Source organism: Trichosurus vulpecula, chromosome 1, assembly GCF_011100635.1.
Source record: "Trichosurus vulpecula isolate mTriVul1 chromosome 1, mTriVul1.pri, whole genome shotgun sequence".
NCBI lineage: Eukaryota > Metazoa > Chordata > Mammalia > Diprotodontia > Phalangeridae > Trichosurus > Trichosurus vulpecula.
The window spans coordinates 99,646,497-99,659,795 of record NC_050573.1 but is presented as its reverse complement, the minus strand read 5'-3'; positions in this window follow the sequence as shown (position 1 = coordinate 99,659,795).

Here is a 13,299-nt window from a genome sequence, read left to right as displayed (position 1 = left end):
TTGGATTTAAGTGAGGCAAGGCTGTGCAAAGTCATCACCCTCACTCTCTCCTCCAAGGTCATCTGAGTCTGGTGGCAAGACATAGATCAAGATGACTGGGGATGGCCCCGGATGCAGTGGGAGACCTTGGCGTTTTTAAGCTAAGGTCTTTCCCAGGTCTGAGTTTGGCTGAGGCAACACCCATTCAGTGCAGAATGAGGGAGAGAACATGAGATGTGAAGACATGCAACTCATATTTACATGGTGTTATACTGAATAAAAATAATAATAATAAACACAATGATAACTGCAATTTACACGGTGCTTTTCAGTTTATGAAGTACTTTACATGTTATCTCTTTTGATGCTCAAAACAACACTGTGATGTAAGTCATACTATTTTACAGATGAGGTAATTAAAGCTGAGAGGGTATAGGTTCTTTGCCCAGAGTCGTACAGCTAGCTAGTAAGTATTTGAGGCAGTATTTGAACTCAGATCTTCATGAATCCAAGTCCAGCAGGATTTCTGGGATACCAGCTAGCTGCTTCACTCTTCTATGGTGCTTGAAGGGGTTACTAAGTGTTTGTCTCTCCATCACTCTGTCAGATAGGTAGTCAAGTATTATTATCCCCAGTTTATCTATAAGGGACCTGACACTCAGATTAAAAGCCTTGCCCAAAGGCACACCAACAGTCTATTTTGGGACTAGGATTAGAACCCAAGTTTCCTGACCATAAGGCTATTACCCTTTCACTACATAGAGTGGTTTACTCACAACAGCTATGAAGTGGAGAATTCAAGTATTATTGTCCATATTGTTTACAGAAGAAGAAACAAATTTAGGGGCATTTGGTGATTTGCTCGTCCATCATCATAGAGCTCCAAACCACTGGAGCTAAACCTCAAACCTACATCTTTTGACCTCAAGGTCAGGGTTCTTCCCAGACTATGACACCGCCTCTCCTAATTGGAACAGACTTCCTAAATGAAAGGAGTTTTCTTCTAGGATGAGGAGCAGAATAGGGATGTGAATGTGGATTGTGGCTGATCATGAGGAATTGAAGGGTAGGATATTTGAGTGTGAGTGTCCAGAGGTGGGGACGTGTAGGTTGTGCTCAGGAGGCAAGGTAAGCTGATGGGAGAGGAGAGTTCATTTTGAGAGTAACAAGATGTAGGTCCTGTGCCAGGCTTTGGTATGGGACCATGAGGGCTTGCCCATCAGAAGAGGGAAGAGTCAGCTTGGTACATTGGAAGATTAGGTTTGGAGTCAGAGAACCTGGGTTTAAATCTCATCTCCCTGTGTGACCTCGGGTAGATCACTTATCTTCTCTGGACCTCAGTAGCCTCATCTGTAAAATGGAGTAGATGAAGCTCTCAAGCTATGCTTAGTCACACTGAGTGGAGGAAACAGAGGCAGAATAGTCAGCAAGAATGGATTCCAGTGAGGGCAGAAAGAACCTGCTCTGGGCAGATCACATCTGAACCATTAGGATCCATTCTCAGCCTCCCATTTCAGGAAGGACAGTAAAAGAAGTGTCCAGTGCAGGGTTATTAGGATGCTGAAGGAGCTGGATACATCTCAGAATACAAGATCCCATTGGCCCCATTGTTTGTGGGCCATACAAATTGAACTTGGTGGAACAAAAAAAAACACCTTAAAGATTATCCTTGACAGTGGGTTTCCCACGTATATGCCAAAATTGGACACAATTCCACCAAAGATGTAACAATAGGCACAAACCATATTTAATGACCTAATTATGAGTATTAAGGGATTAGGGATAGGCTTTAAATCTGTGGTTTCATTGGTATATAGAATTCCCAAGTGAAGAAATTCCTTCTATTCATGAAAGTCAGCACTTTATCCAGAAAAAAAAAATCAAAACAAAGATATCCAAACAAGGTGCCTGGGACACTTGCCCAAGGTGACAACGCCACTATGTGCCAGAAGTGAGACTTGAACCTAGCTGGCCCTGGATTCAAGGTCAGATGTCTATCTCCTAGATCACCCTGTCTCTATTACTATCTAGTTAAACATAAAAAGAAACACACCAAATATGTTCACTGCTGTCTGCAGGAGATCTAATGCTAAGTTCAAATTGAGGAGGAGAGATTCTTATAGATGGTAAAATCTTCCAAATACTTCTGTAGGCACATTACAGTGTGCTGATTTTGTCAAGACCTAGAACATTGCAGAGCCCCGTGGATGAGACCCTAAGAGTATGACTTAATTCTCCACACAGGAAAAACCAAATGGATAAAAGAATGCCTATTACTCAGCTATGTGAAATGCAGATATTTGGATAACCTGTAGAGGTCACCCAACAGTATGTTGGTCTGACACTGAAAAACAAAACAAATAAATAAAAAAAAAACAGAAAAATAATGAGTTTGGCCCAGATTTGACCAGGAGGAAGAGAGTAGGCTTGGATTGCCTTTGGGAAGTTGCGGAATTCTTTCAATAACATTGAGCTTCTCCCCAAAACAAGATTCATCTTAAAAAACAGAACAATACATATTCTTACAATAATGTTATAGGACTATGAACCTTGAGACTCTAGAGTTTCTGGAGAATTGAAATTGAACTTAAGTCGAGGACTACTTGAAGGATGAAAATTCAAATTGAAGATCATCCATAGGGCAACACATAGGGTCATGAAGCATGTTAGGAGGGCACAGTATAAGCAAGGAATTATGAAAGAATATTGGAATATTTGTGCATGTACACAAAGGTCTGTTTGCCCAACAGTAGGGAGTTGGACCATATAACCCCTTGAGAACTATTATGATTGCAAGATCTATAATTCAATAATTCTTTCTTTACAATGAAACCCATGAGATCCACCAAAGATAGGCGTAAACACAGAGTATAGCTTCCACAGTGCAGTATGCTGCAAGGAATAGGTGAGAATTCTATAGGGTGTTCTTAAAGTCTGGACACATAGGAAATGTGGAATTACTACTTGTGTTTATGTGTATTTTGCAAAGTGCATCAACCTTTGTATCACAAATGGTGGAAATCATATTGAAGATGTTATTTGTTAATATTCCAATTAAATAAAATGTTGAAAATTTCATTCATTTCATTTTTTGAAAATATGCATTTTGCCTATGTGTTCAAATTTTAGGAACACCCTGTAGAACCGACAATTATTAACTTGGTCACTTTAGTGAAGTGCCTTATTCCTTACAGTTCCAGGGTGCTTTTTTATAAAATGAAGATAGCTTACTTTTACTAATTATCTCACAGGATTGTTGAGATTAAAGAAATTTGTAAACCTTAAAATCAGAAAGATGCTGGTCTATGTTTACCAACAGGCTTTCCAAAAACAAAAACAAAACAAAAACAATGTATATTAAACACTTTTAAGCTTATCCTTTATTATTAATATTTTCTTCATCACTTTCTTAAGTCTTTCTTAAGTCTAGACAATCAGTAAAACAATAAATCAAGCTGTGATTTGTAGTATTTACTAATTTCTGAGATGTAAGTTCTCATACTGAAATTTTAACAAATTGGCTCTTGTAAGCTGGTTTGAGCTGGCTCCAGAACATTCCTGACTAAAGTGCTGTAGAAATCTGTGATTGTTTTTTTAAATAAAATAAACAAGTCCTTATTAAGCACTTCCTATGTGCCAGGGACTGTGTTATATGCTGGCAATAGAAAGACAAAAACAAGACAATTATTGTCCTTGAGGAGCTTCGGGAAATGGCATGTACATAGATAAGTAAAAATGAAATTAGACAAAGCAAAGATAAAGTAAAGTTCAGGGTAACCTAGGAAAACAGAAAGGGCCTCGTGTAGGAGGTGGCACTGGAGATGAAATTTAAGAGAGGTAGGGATTCCAAGAAGAAGTGATGAGGAGGTAGAGCGTTCTTGGCAAGGGGGATAACTATTGCAAAGGTGGGAGATGAGGTGTCATTTATAGAGAAGAGAAAGTAGGCCAAATTGGCTGGAATATAGAGAGTGAGAAGGAGAAAAATGTGAAACCATCTGGAAAGATAGGTTGGAACCAAGTTGGAAAGGACTTTAAATGTCATGCAGGAGACTATATTTTATTCTAGAAACAATAGAAAATCACTAAAGCTTCTTGAGATGAGGAGTGACGCGATCACACCTATCCTTTCGGAATATTAATTTGGCAGCTTTATGGTGTATAGACTGAAGAAGGGAGAGCCATTAGGTGAAGAAAGCTATTAGGAAGCTTTATGATTGTGCAGGTAAGAGGTAATGAGGGCTTGAACTAAGACGGTGGCCATGAGAGTGGAGAGAAGGGAATGGATGGGAGAGATGATGATGAGATGACAGAATGAACACATGATTTGGCAAGTGATTGGGCTAGGAGGCTGAGAGAGAGTGAAGAGTCAAGGATAGTCTGGAGGTTGTGAAACTCAGTGACTAGAGGAATAGTCGGAAGTTAGGGGGAAAAGAAGACCTTAGGAGGAAGTTGGAAAAGTAATTTGGAAAGTAAGGATTCAGAGTGAGAGATAAGATAGAAAATCATGGGATTGGGACGCAGGGGTGGCGGGGGCAGAGAGAGAGAGAGAGAGACAGAGAGAGAGAGACATAGGGAGAGACAGAGACACAGAGAGATAGACAGAGACACAGAGAGAGACACAAAGACAGAGAGAGACAGAGAGACAGAGAGAGACAGAGACAGAAACAGAGACAAATATATATATATATGTACATATATATATATATATATAAAGAGAGAGACAGAGACAGAGAGAGTGACAGAGACAGAGAGAGACAGAGACACAGAGAGAGACACAAAGACAGAGAGAGAGAGACAGAGAGATAGACAGAGACACAGAGAGAGACACAGAGACAGAGAGAGAGACAGAGACAGAAACAGAGACCAAGATATATATATATATATATATATATATATATATATAGAGAGAGAGAGAGAGAGAGAGAGAGAGAGATCGACAGAGATTCACAGAGACAAAGAGACAGAGACAGAGAGACAGAGAGAGACAGACTGAGAGAGAGAGCATTTATTAAGTTCTTACAATGAGCCAAGTTCTATGCTAACCCCTGTCTACACAAGATATTCAGCAGCAGTCAATAAACTCAGCAAGGAGGAGGATTTATAGCTAATAGTAGCCTTGGAAATCATATACTCCAATGTCCTTATTTCTACCAGGTTGGAAGCCTGAGAGAGATTCAGAGAAAGAATACAGTGTGTGTATGTGTGTGTGTGTGTGTGTGTGTGTGTGTGTGTGTGTGTGTTGGGCAAGGCTGCCTTTAAGATTTTCAGAGTAATAATAATAGTTTACAACTACATATATCACTTTACAGTACGAAGGACTTTATCTCATTTGAACTTCAGAATGAACTCATGAGGTATGGTACAAGGGTCATTGTCGCCCCTTTCTAGATGTGAAAATAAGTTTCGGAGAGGATGTGACTGGCCCAAGGTCACACAGCTGGTTGATGACGATCTTGGAAATCAAACTTAGTTCTTATGAATCTGGTGTTCTTTCCATTACACAAAAATTACTCCTATGGGATAGAATTTTAGAGCTTCCATCTGTCCTAAAAATCATTCTTCCCACCTGATTTTATTTTACAGAAGAAGCAAGTCAATAAAGATTAAATAACTTGCTCAGGGACATGGAGAAAATGAGTGGCAGACCAGAAACCAGAACACAGGTATATTGGCTCATAGTCCTCCAACCCTAGGATCATGTATGGAAAGAGAGAGCTCGAACCTTAGAACATTGAATGTGACACATCCTGAAACAAAGAGAATTCCAATTTTTGAAGCATTGTCAGAGACAGTTTACTTTTGTAATTTTTTCACAATGGATGCTCAGTATCCTTCAAAACAATCAGTCAAATCAGTGATAAAGACTTTAAAATTTGAATCAAGGCTGATTCATTTCAGCTGATATTTATTAAATACCTACTATGTGCAAAGCCTGGCAACTCTTGCTCACACCCCTTAAAACTTTTCCATTTATTCACATACGAAAACTGCTTGCTATCCTGTGAATATTTCTACATTCTTCTCGAATTGATGAAAACCAACTCCTAAGTGTCAGACTATTGGAAAGAACTCTCAGCTTGGCTTCAGAAGACTAGACAAGTTCCACAAACTCTGCCAATAACTTCCTTTAGCACCCTGAAGCAAGTCACTCCACCTTTGTGAGTCTCAGTTTCCTTATCTGTAAAATGAGAGGGTTGGGTTAGATAAGCTCTGAATTTTCTGATTCTTTGAACCAACAATCAGGAAACCAGGGTCCTGGCGCCTAGCTTTAATATGGCCTTGAAACATTCTCCTTCTGCCCTGAGTTTCCACATCTGTAAAATAAGCACGGGACTTCTCAACTGTCCTACTGCTCAGGCCTGGTGTGACCCCATACACTGTAAAGTCCTTCGTCACTGTAAACAACTATGTGAATGTCAGCTGTGATTCTTATTCCATCTGGCTTGCTGCTGGAAGAAAATTATTTTTTTCTCCTGTGCCAAAGACTGTTTTTTACTTTGCTGATGAAAACTCAGCCTCCCAGGAGAGAGCAGATCCCCATTTCAATGTTTTCTGATGTCCTGACGTCCATAGGTCTCCATTTTCCTAAGCAAGCTGTGCTCAAATTGGAAAGCAAAGCATCGAAGCAAACTCTTCTGAGAATTGTGAGTGATTATTATGTCCCACTGATGCAACAAATCTATATATAGAACTGCCTTCCAGGTAGCAGTCCTCTCTTTCACAACTTACAGCACTTACCTGATTCCAGATGGAGAGGGGGCAGGGCTGAGACTGAGGAATCCTCATTCAGTTGAATCCTGTTCATTTAACTCCAATTCTCTCAAAGACTGCTGGATTTAGAGTGAGAAAATCTGGGTTCAAAAATCATCTCTGCCACTTGTTGTCTTTGTGATCTTGGGAAAGTCACTTTACTGTTCTGCCCCATAGTTTTCTCAAATGTGGAATGAGAGAGTTGGGCTAGATGAGCCCTGAAGCTCTTCCACCTAAAAATCTATGCTCCTATGTTTCATCCAGTTTAATTCACTTACTCTAATTCAATCAATTTAAAGGAGCAAAACCTTATTAAACATCTGTTGTGGAAGGTGGTGGTGGTTCAAAGTTTAAGCAATATATTTGTACCCTTTCGCATGGAGTTTAGAGTTTGGTAGGGAGAAATAACAGAAATACATAAATTAATTCACTTCAATATTGAAAGAATCTAACACTTTGGTTCATGTCTCCACCAATGAAAATCAGAGTCAGTCTGCTCCTTAATAGTAATAAAATCAGAACTGGAAGAGAACAAAGAGTCCATCTAGTTCAATGACCACCACCCCCCCCCCCCCCCCCGCTTTACAGATGAGGAAACAGTCTTCAGGAGAAAAATTAAGTGACTTTTCCAGGTCACATAGCTAGGAAGTGTCAAAAGTAGAATTTGAACCCTCATGAGTCCACCATGGCTCATACCACACTGCCTTTTAGTCTGCCTTAGTTGTTGTGACCAAAAGGTTCCCCACCCCTTTGTCCACCTTTTATTGATGAGTTTCTTCTTACTTAACTAAGCTGGTCCTCAGACAGCAGTTCTGTGGTCTGGCCATGGACTTGTCATTGGGGCCTTTCCATCTTTGCAGGATATTATAGAGTTGTCATTATACTGCCATAATCTTGGAGACTTCAGGGTCACCTAAATGAGATATAGGAGGAATATTTTGCTTCAGAGAACAGATAACTAGGATATAACAGGTTACAACCTAAATACATTAGAGTCATCAAATCAAGAGTTCTGTGTGAGACATACTCGGTGGAAGTCATTACCTGTGGGGAACCAGGGAAGACTCTGTAGGAGAGGCAGCATTTTGGCTAAGTGTTAAAGGAAAGGGAGGTAGGTAGGTAGGCTTTAAACAGGTAGACATAGACATGTCACATTGACATGACACGAACAAAGGCAGAAAATCACAATGTATGTGCAAAGGAGGGTGAATAATCCAGGCTGAGGCCTGGAATAAACAGTATAACATTTGGAATTGGGCCAGGTTCTTTTTTTTTTTTTGGCAAAATGAAGGTATTTCATGAGGTGATCTCTAAGGTCAACTCTACCATTTTTGATTTTTCCAAGAATGATAGGAGATTCTGGGAGGGAGAAAGCAAACTTATTACTGAGGAATTTCAGAGAACTTTAGGAATGAAGAGTAATATTATTGAATTAAGGTTTGTATCAGTAGAATAGGCAGCTTCCCTAGTGGGTGGATGAGACAATTGCTGGGAAAACCCCCAATTATCTCCTTCATTGACTTGTTGCGGAGATAGGGCATTCCCCTATCCAAGACTCATTAATTTGGTGTGAGCTTTTATACCCTATAAGAAGGTAGAAAGACAGTTTAATATAATGGATGGAACACAGACCGGGAGTCCAAATATATGGGTTGTATACTTATCTCCAACACCTGTTTGATTTTGGGCAAATGTCACTTTACCCTTGAATCCATTTCCTTATAAAATAAATGTAGGGTTTGGGCTAAACTGTTTCTAAAGTCCTTTCCAGATCTAATATATTCCAGTTCTAAACCTTAAGGAAGGATGACATAATAATGTAATGATAATAATAAACCATGTTTATATATTTCAAATATTCTGTCATTCAGCCAAGCTGGCCATACTGTTTTTTTTGGAACACAGTATTCCCCCTTGCACTTTCATGCCTTTGTACAGGATGTCCACCTGTGTCTGAAAGGCACTTGTCCCTTTCTCTGCTTCTTAGATTCCCTAGTTTACTTCAAGCTTATCCCAAATGAGCTACCTTCTATGTGAGTCCTTTGCTGACCACCCCAGCTATTATATCCCTCCAAAAACAACAAAACAAAACAAAAAACCTTCTTGCTTTAGTTTGCTTTTTTTCTATTAGTTATTCAGAGCATTTTTTAAATATAGCTGTTAATACCTTGACTTTCTACCCTGAGAATTCCTTGTTCAAATCTTTTGACTACTTATCACTTGGGGAATAGCTCTTATTCTCTACTTTTAACCAGTTCTTTATACATCTTAGAAATGAAATCTTTATCAGAAATGTTACAAGGATAACATTTTTTCTCCTACTCCCCTACCTCTTCCCCAACCCGTCCCCCACCCAGTACAGAGTGAAAATGAGAGGAAGAGAAAATAAATGCTTGTTAATTTTTTAAAAAAATAATTAAAAACCCCTTGTATTTACTTTGCATCATTTATATGTGTACATATTATATCTTCTGATAGACTATGAGCTCCTTGGTGTTAAGAGCTGGTTCTTTTCTGTCTTTGTATCCCTAGTACCTAGTATAGTGAAAAGCATACTGTAGCAGCTTAATAAATGTTTGTTGTTCAATCGTGTCTGACTCTTTGTGACCCCATGGACCATACTGTCCATGGGATTTTCTTGGAAAAGAGAGCGGAGTAGTTTGCCATTTCCTTCTCTAGTGGATTGAAGCAGAGGTTAAGTGACTTGCCCAGGGTCACACAGCTAATAATTTTCTCAGGCTGGATTTGAATTCAGGTCTTCCTGATTATTCCAGACCTGGTATAGTATCCACTGAGCCACACAGCTGCTTCCTAGGCAAACAGGGGTTAAGTGACTTGCCCAAGGTCACACAGCTAGTAAGTGTCTAAGGGTGGATTTGAACTCAGGTCTCTCTGACTCCAGGCCAAGCACCAAATAATTGTCAAATAAATGTTTGCTTGATATAAAAATGACAGAATTTATGTAGTCCTTTAAGATTTGCAAAGTGCTTTACTAGTATTACTCATTTTGCCCTTACAACAACTCTGGAAGGTAGTTGCTAGTATTATCATCATCCCCCATATTATACATGAGAAAACTAAAGCAGACAGAGGTTTAGTGACTTGTCCAGGGACATACAGCTAGAAGTGTCTGGGGCTGGATTTGAACTCAGGTCTTCCTGACTCCAGTTCCTGAGCTCTATCCATTTCACCACTTAGCTGATATAATAGAATATATTACGATCTTCACTACACAACTTTTTCCTCTAACAATACAGTGAGATAAGCATTGAAAGGATTATTGTTCCCACTGTATGGATCAAAAAAACTGAAATGTGAGTTGATCTGGCCATTCGTACAGCTAAGAACACAAGGGTTCTGGGTGCTCTAAGTCGAGTTCACTGTTCTTTTCAACATGTATTATTCCGGTATTCCACCTTCCAAAATGAAAGATGGCAGGAGGGTAGGTTTTAATAATAAGGAGGAAGGAGAGTACCCAAGGACAGACCAGAGGAAGCATAATAGAAACCCTGATGATCTTGGCATTAAGAGCGATATGGGTCCAAATCCTCCCTCAGGAACAGGATTTGAAGCTGTTTGATCGGGGGCAAATCGGTCCTCTCTGCCTTGGTTTTCTCATCTGTAAAACGGGGGTGGTGATGCCCATAATATTTTTCCTTCAATGATGTCATGAGGATCAGGTGAGATAAGATGTGTAAATTAGTTACTATTCTTGAAAGGTGATGTGGCCTAGTAGAAATAATGATTGACTTGGAGTCAGCAGCCCCAGCTTCAAGTCCTACCTCAGACACACACTGTTATATGATAAGGACGCATTGTATTGATTCTTGTGTTGAATTTGGCATCAGTAAATTTTGAGCTTCAATATGGTCTCGGACCTGTACTAGCTCTGTGACCCTGGGCAAGTCGCTTCTCTGTCAGCCTCAGTTTCCTCATCTTTAAAACGGAGATAATAATAGCACCTAACACCCAGGGTGGTTGTAAGAATCAAACGAGAATATATGGAAGGAGCTTTGCAGACGTTAAAGAATGGTATCAATACTAGCATGTAGGAATAATAATGCTAACACCTGTCTTACCTGCCTTATAGCGATGTTGTCAGGAAAGGACGTTTCAAAATTTAAGATGCTATAAAAATGTGAGTTTTTATCTTAGAGCAGAAAAGAGGCACAGAAGGGAGGTGGGATAATGTCAATGACAGATTTCTTTGACTTTCAAGAGTAACCAAGTTAGTAATAAATATGGCCCAAACTCTGCACCAATATGTTGGGGTTTACTCTTCCCAGTGCTTTGGCAGATGTTGATCAAGCTTCTAAAAGCATCCCTCACCAGGGCAGGCAAACAGAGCAGTATTGACCATAGTAACTCTGGTTGGGGCAGTTTGTGCCCATGCAAGCTCCCCACCCCGACCCTTGCACACACGCCAAAGTTCTTTGTTCTATTTTCCTGGTCCTAGTTATGTCATGGGTCCCTTTGGCCATTTATTGAAGCCTATGAATCTGCTTTTAAATGTTTCAAGTAAAATGCGTAGGAATTTCAAAGGGAACCAAATATATGGAAATACGGTTATCAAAATATTAAAAATAAAAGTTTTCAAACCCTCTATCTACACCAACAATCCTGAAAAACTGGATGTTGTACATGTTTGTGTATCGATGTATGTGTTTGAAGTCCCAACTAAAATCCTATCTTCTACAAGAAGCCTTTCCCCATTCCCCTTAATGTACACACCTTCCCTCTGTGGATTACCTCCAATTTATTTGGTATACATCTTGTTTGTATATATTGGTTTGCCTATTAGCTCTCCCATTAGACTATGAGCTTTTCTTAGTATTATTACTTATTTTTGGAAGGGAGGAAGGCAGGGCAGTTGGGGTTAAGTGACTTGCCCAAGGTCACACAGCTAGTAAGTGTGTCAAGTGTCTGAAGCTGGATTTGAACTCAGGTCCTCCTCACTCTGGGGCCAGTCTCTACTCACTGCACCACCTAGCTGCCCCAGACTATGAGCTCTTCAAGAGCAGAGATTATCCTTTCCCTTACTTTGTATCATCAATGTGTATCACAGTGCCGGAAACATAGTAGATGATGAAGAAATTCTTGTTGGACTGTATTACTATCCTCATCTGACAAGTAAGACGACTGATCCCCAGAGAAGTTAGGTGACTTGCCTAAGGTCACATGACTAGGTAGGAGCAGAATCCAGATTAATAATGACAGTTCTTGTTTATGTAGAACTTTAAAGTATAAAAAGCATTCTCCTCAGAATAGCCCTGTTCCTGTCAACACAGTAGTGCAATTATCACTCCCTTGTACAGATGAAGAAACAACAGGGATATTATATGACTTAAACAAGAGCCATATAGCTAGTAATTAAAATGGGAAGAGATTAAGCACTTACATAGCACCTACTGTGGTGCCAGGCACTTTACAAATATTATCTTGTTTTATTTTTAGCAACTCTTCAAGGTAGGTGCTTTTTCACAGTAGAGGAAATTAAGGTAGAGATTAAGTGACTCACCCAAGGTCACACAGTTAGTATGAATCTGAGGCCTAATTTGTAATCAGGTCTTCCTGGCTTCAACCTGGCTCTCTATCCATTGTGCCACCCAGCTACCTCTATGGGACAAAATTCCAAGCCAACTTTAATCTTAAGGTCACAGATGTAGAACTGTCAAGGACGAAGCTCATCTAGGCCAACTCCCTTATTCTAAAGATAAGGAAATTTAGTTCCGGAGGGTTTAAGTTATTTGTTCCAGGTCATCAAGGGAATAATGAAAAGCTCAGGTCTTGTGACTCCAAGTCAGTGCTCTTTCAGCTCTGACACTAGGCATTGTTATAAGTATAGGTATGGGTAAGTCTTTACCTCCGATTTCATATCTCTTTTCACCATACTACACAGTCTTTCTACCCAAATCCAACCCCCTTCTGACTGTCCTTCTTCTTATCTAGGGCATCATTTTTTCAAGTCATCCAGATTCAAAACCTTGGAGTTATCATTGGTTCCTCACTGTCCCTCATCCTGCACATCCCTTTTGTGTGTTAAATTGTGTTTTATCTCCTTCCACCCCTCTCTTCCACCTGACCCCTTCTCTCTACTCACACAGCCACCACCCTATTCTAGGCTCCTCTCACCTCTCTCTTGGAGTATTTTGACAGCCTCTGAAGTGCTCTCTCTGTCTCATGTCTCTTCCCTCTCCAATCCAGCCTCTATACAGCTGCCAAAGTGATTTTCCTAAATCTCAGGTCAGACTATTTTGTTCTCCTATTAAATAAACTCCAATGATTCATTATTGCCTCTGGGATAATATATGAGCTGCTCTACTTAGCTTTTCAAGTCCTTGACAACCTGGCCTGAATATACCCTTTTAACCTTATCATTCATTGCTCTCCCTCCAGAGCTCTATAATCCAGTTTAACTAGCCTTCTTTCTGCTCCTCACACATGGCGCTCCATTTTCCACCTCTGGGTCTGCTTTTGGTTGGCTCTTGCCAATACTTGAATATATTCCCACTACTTTACAGCTGCTAGTAACAAACCTTTGTTTCTTTTCTGTTAAAGCAATGCTTTCTA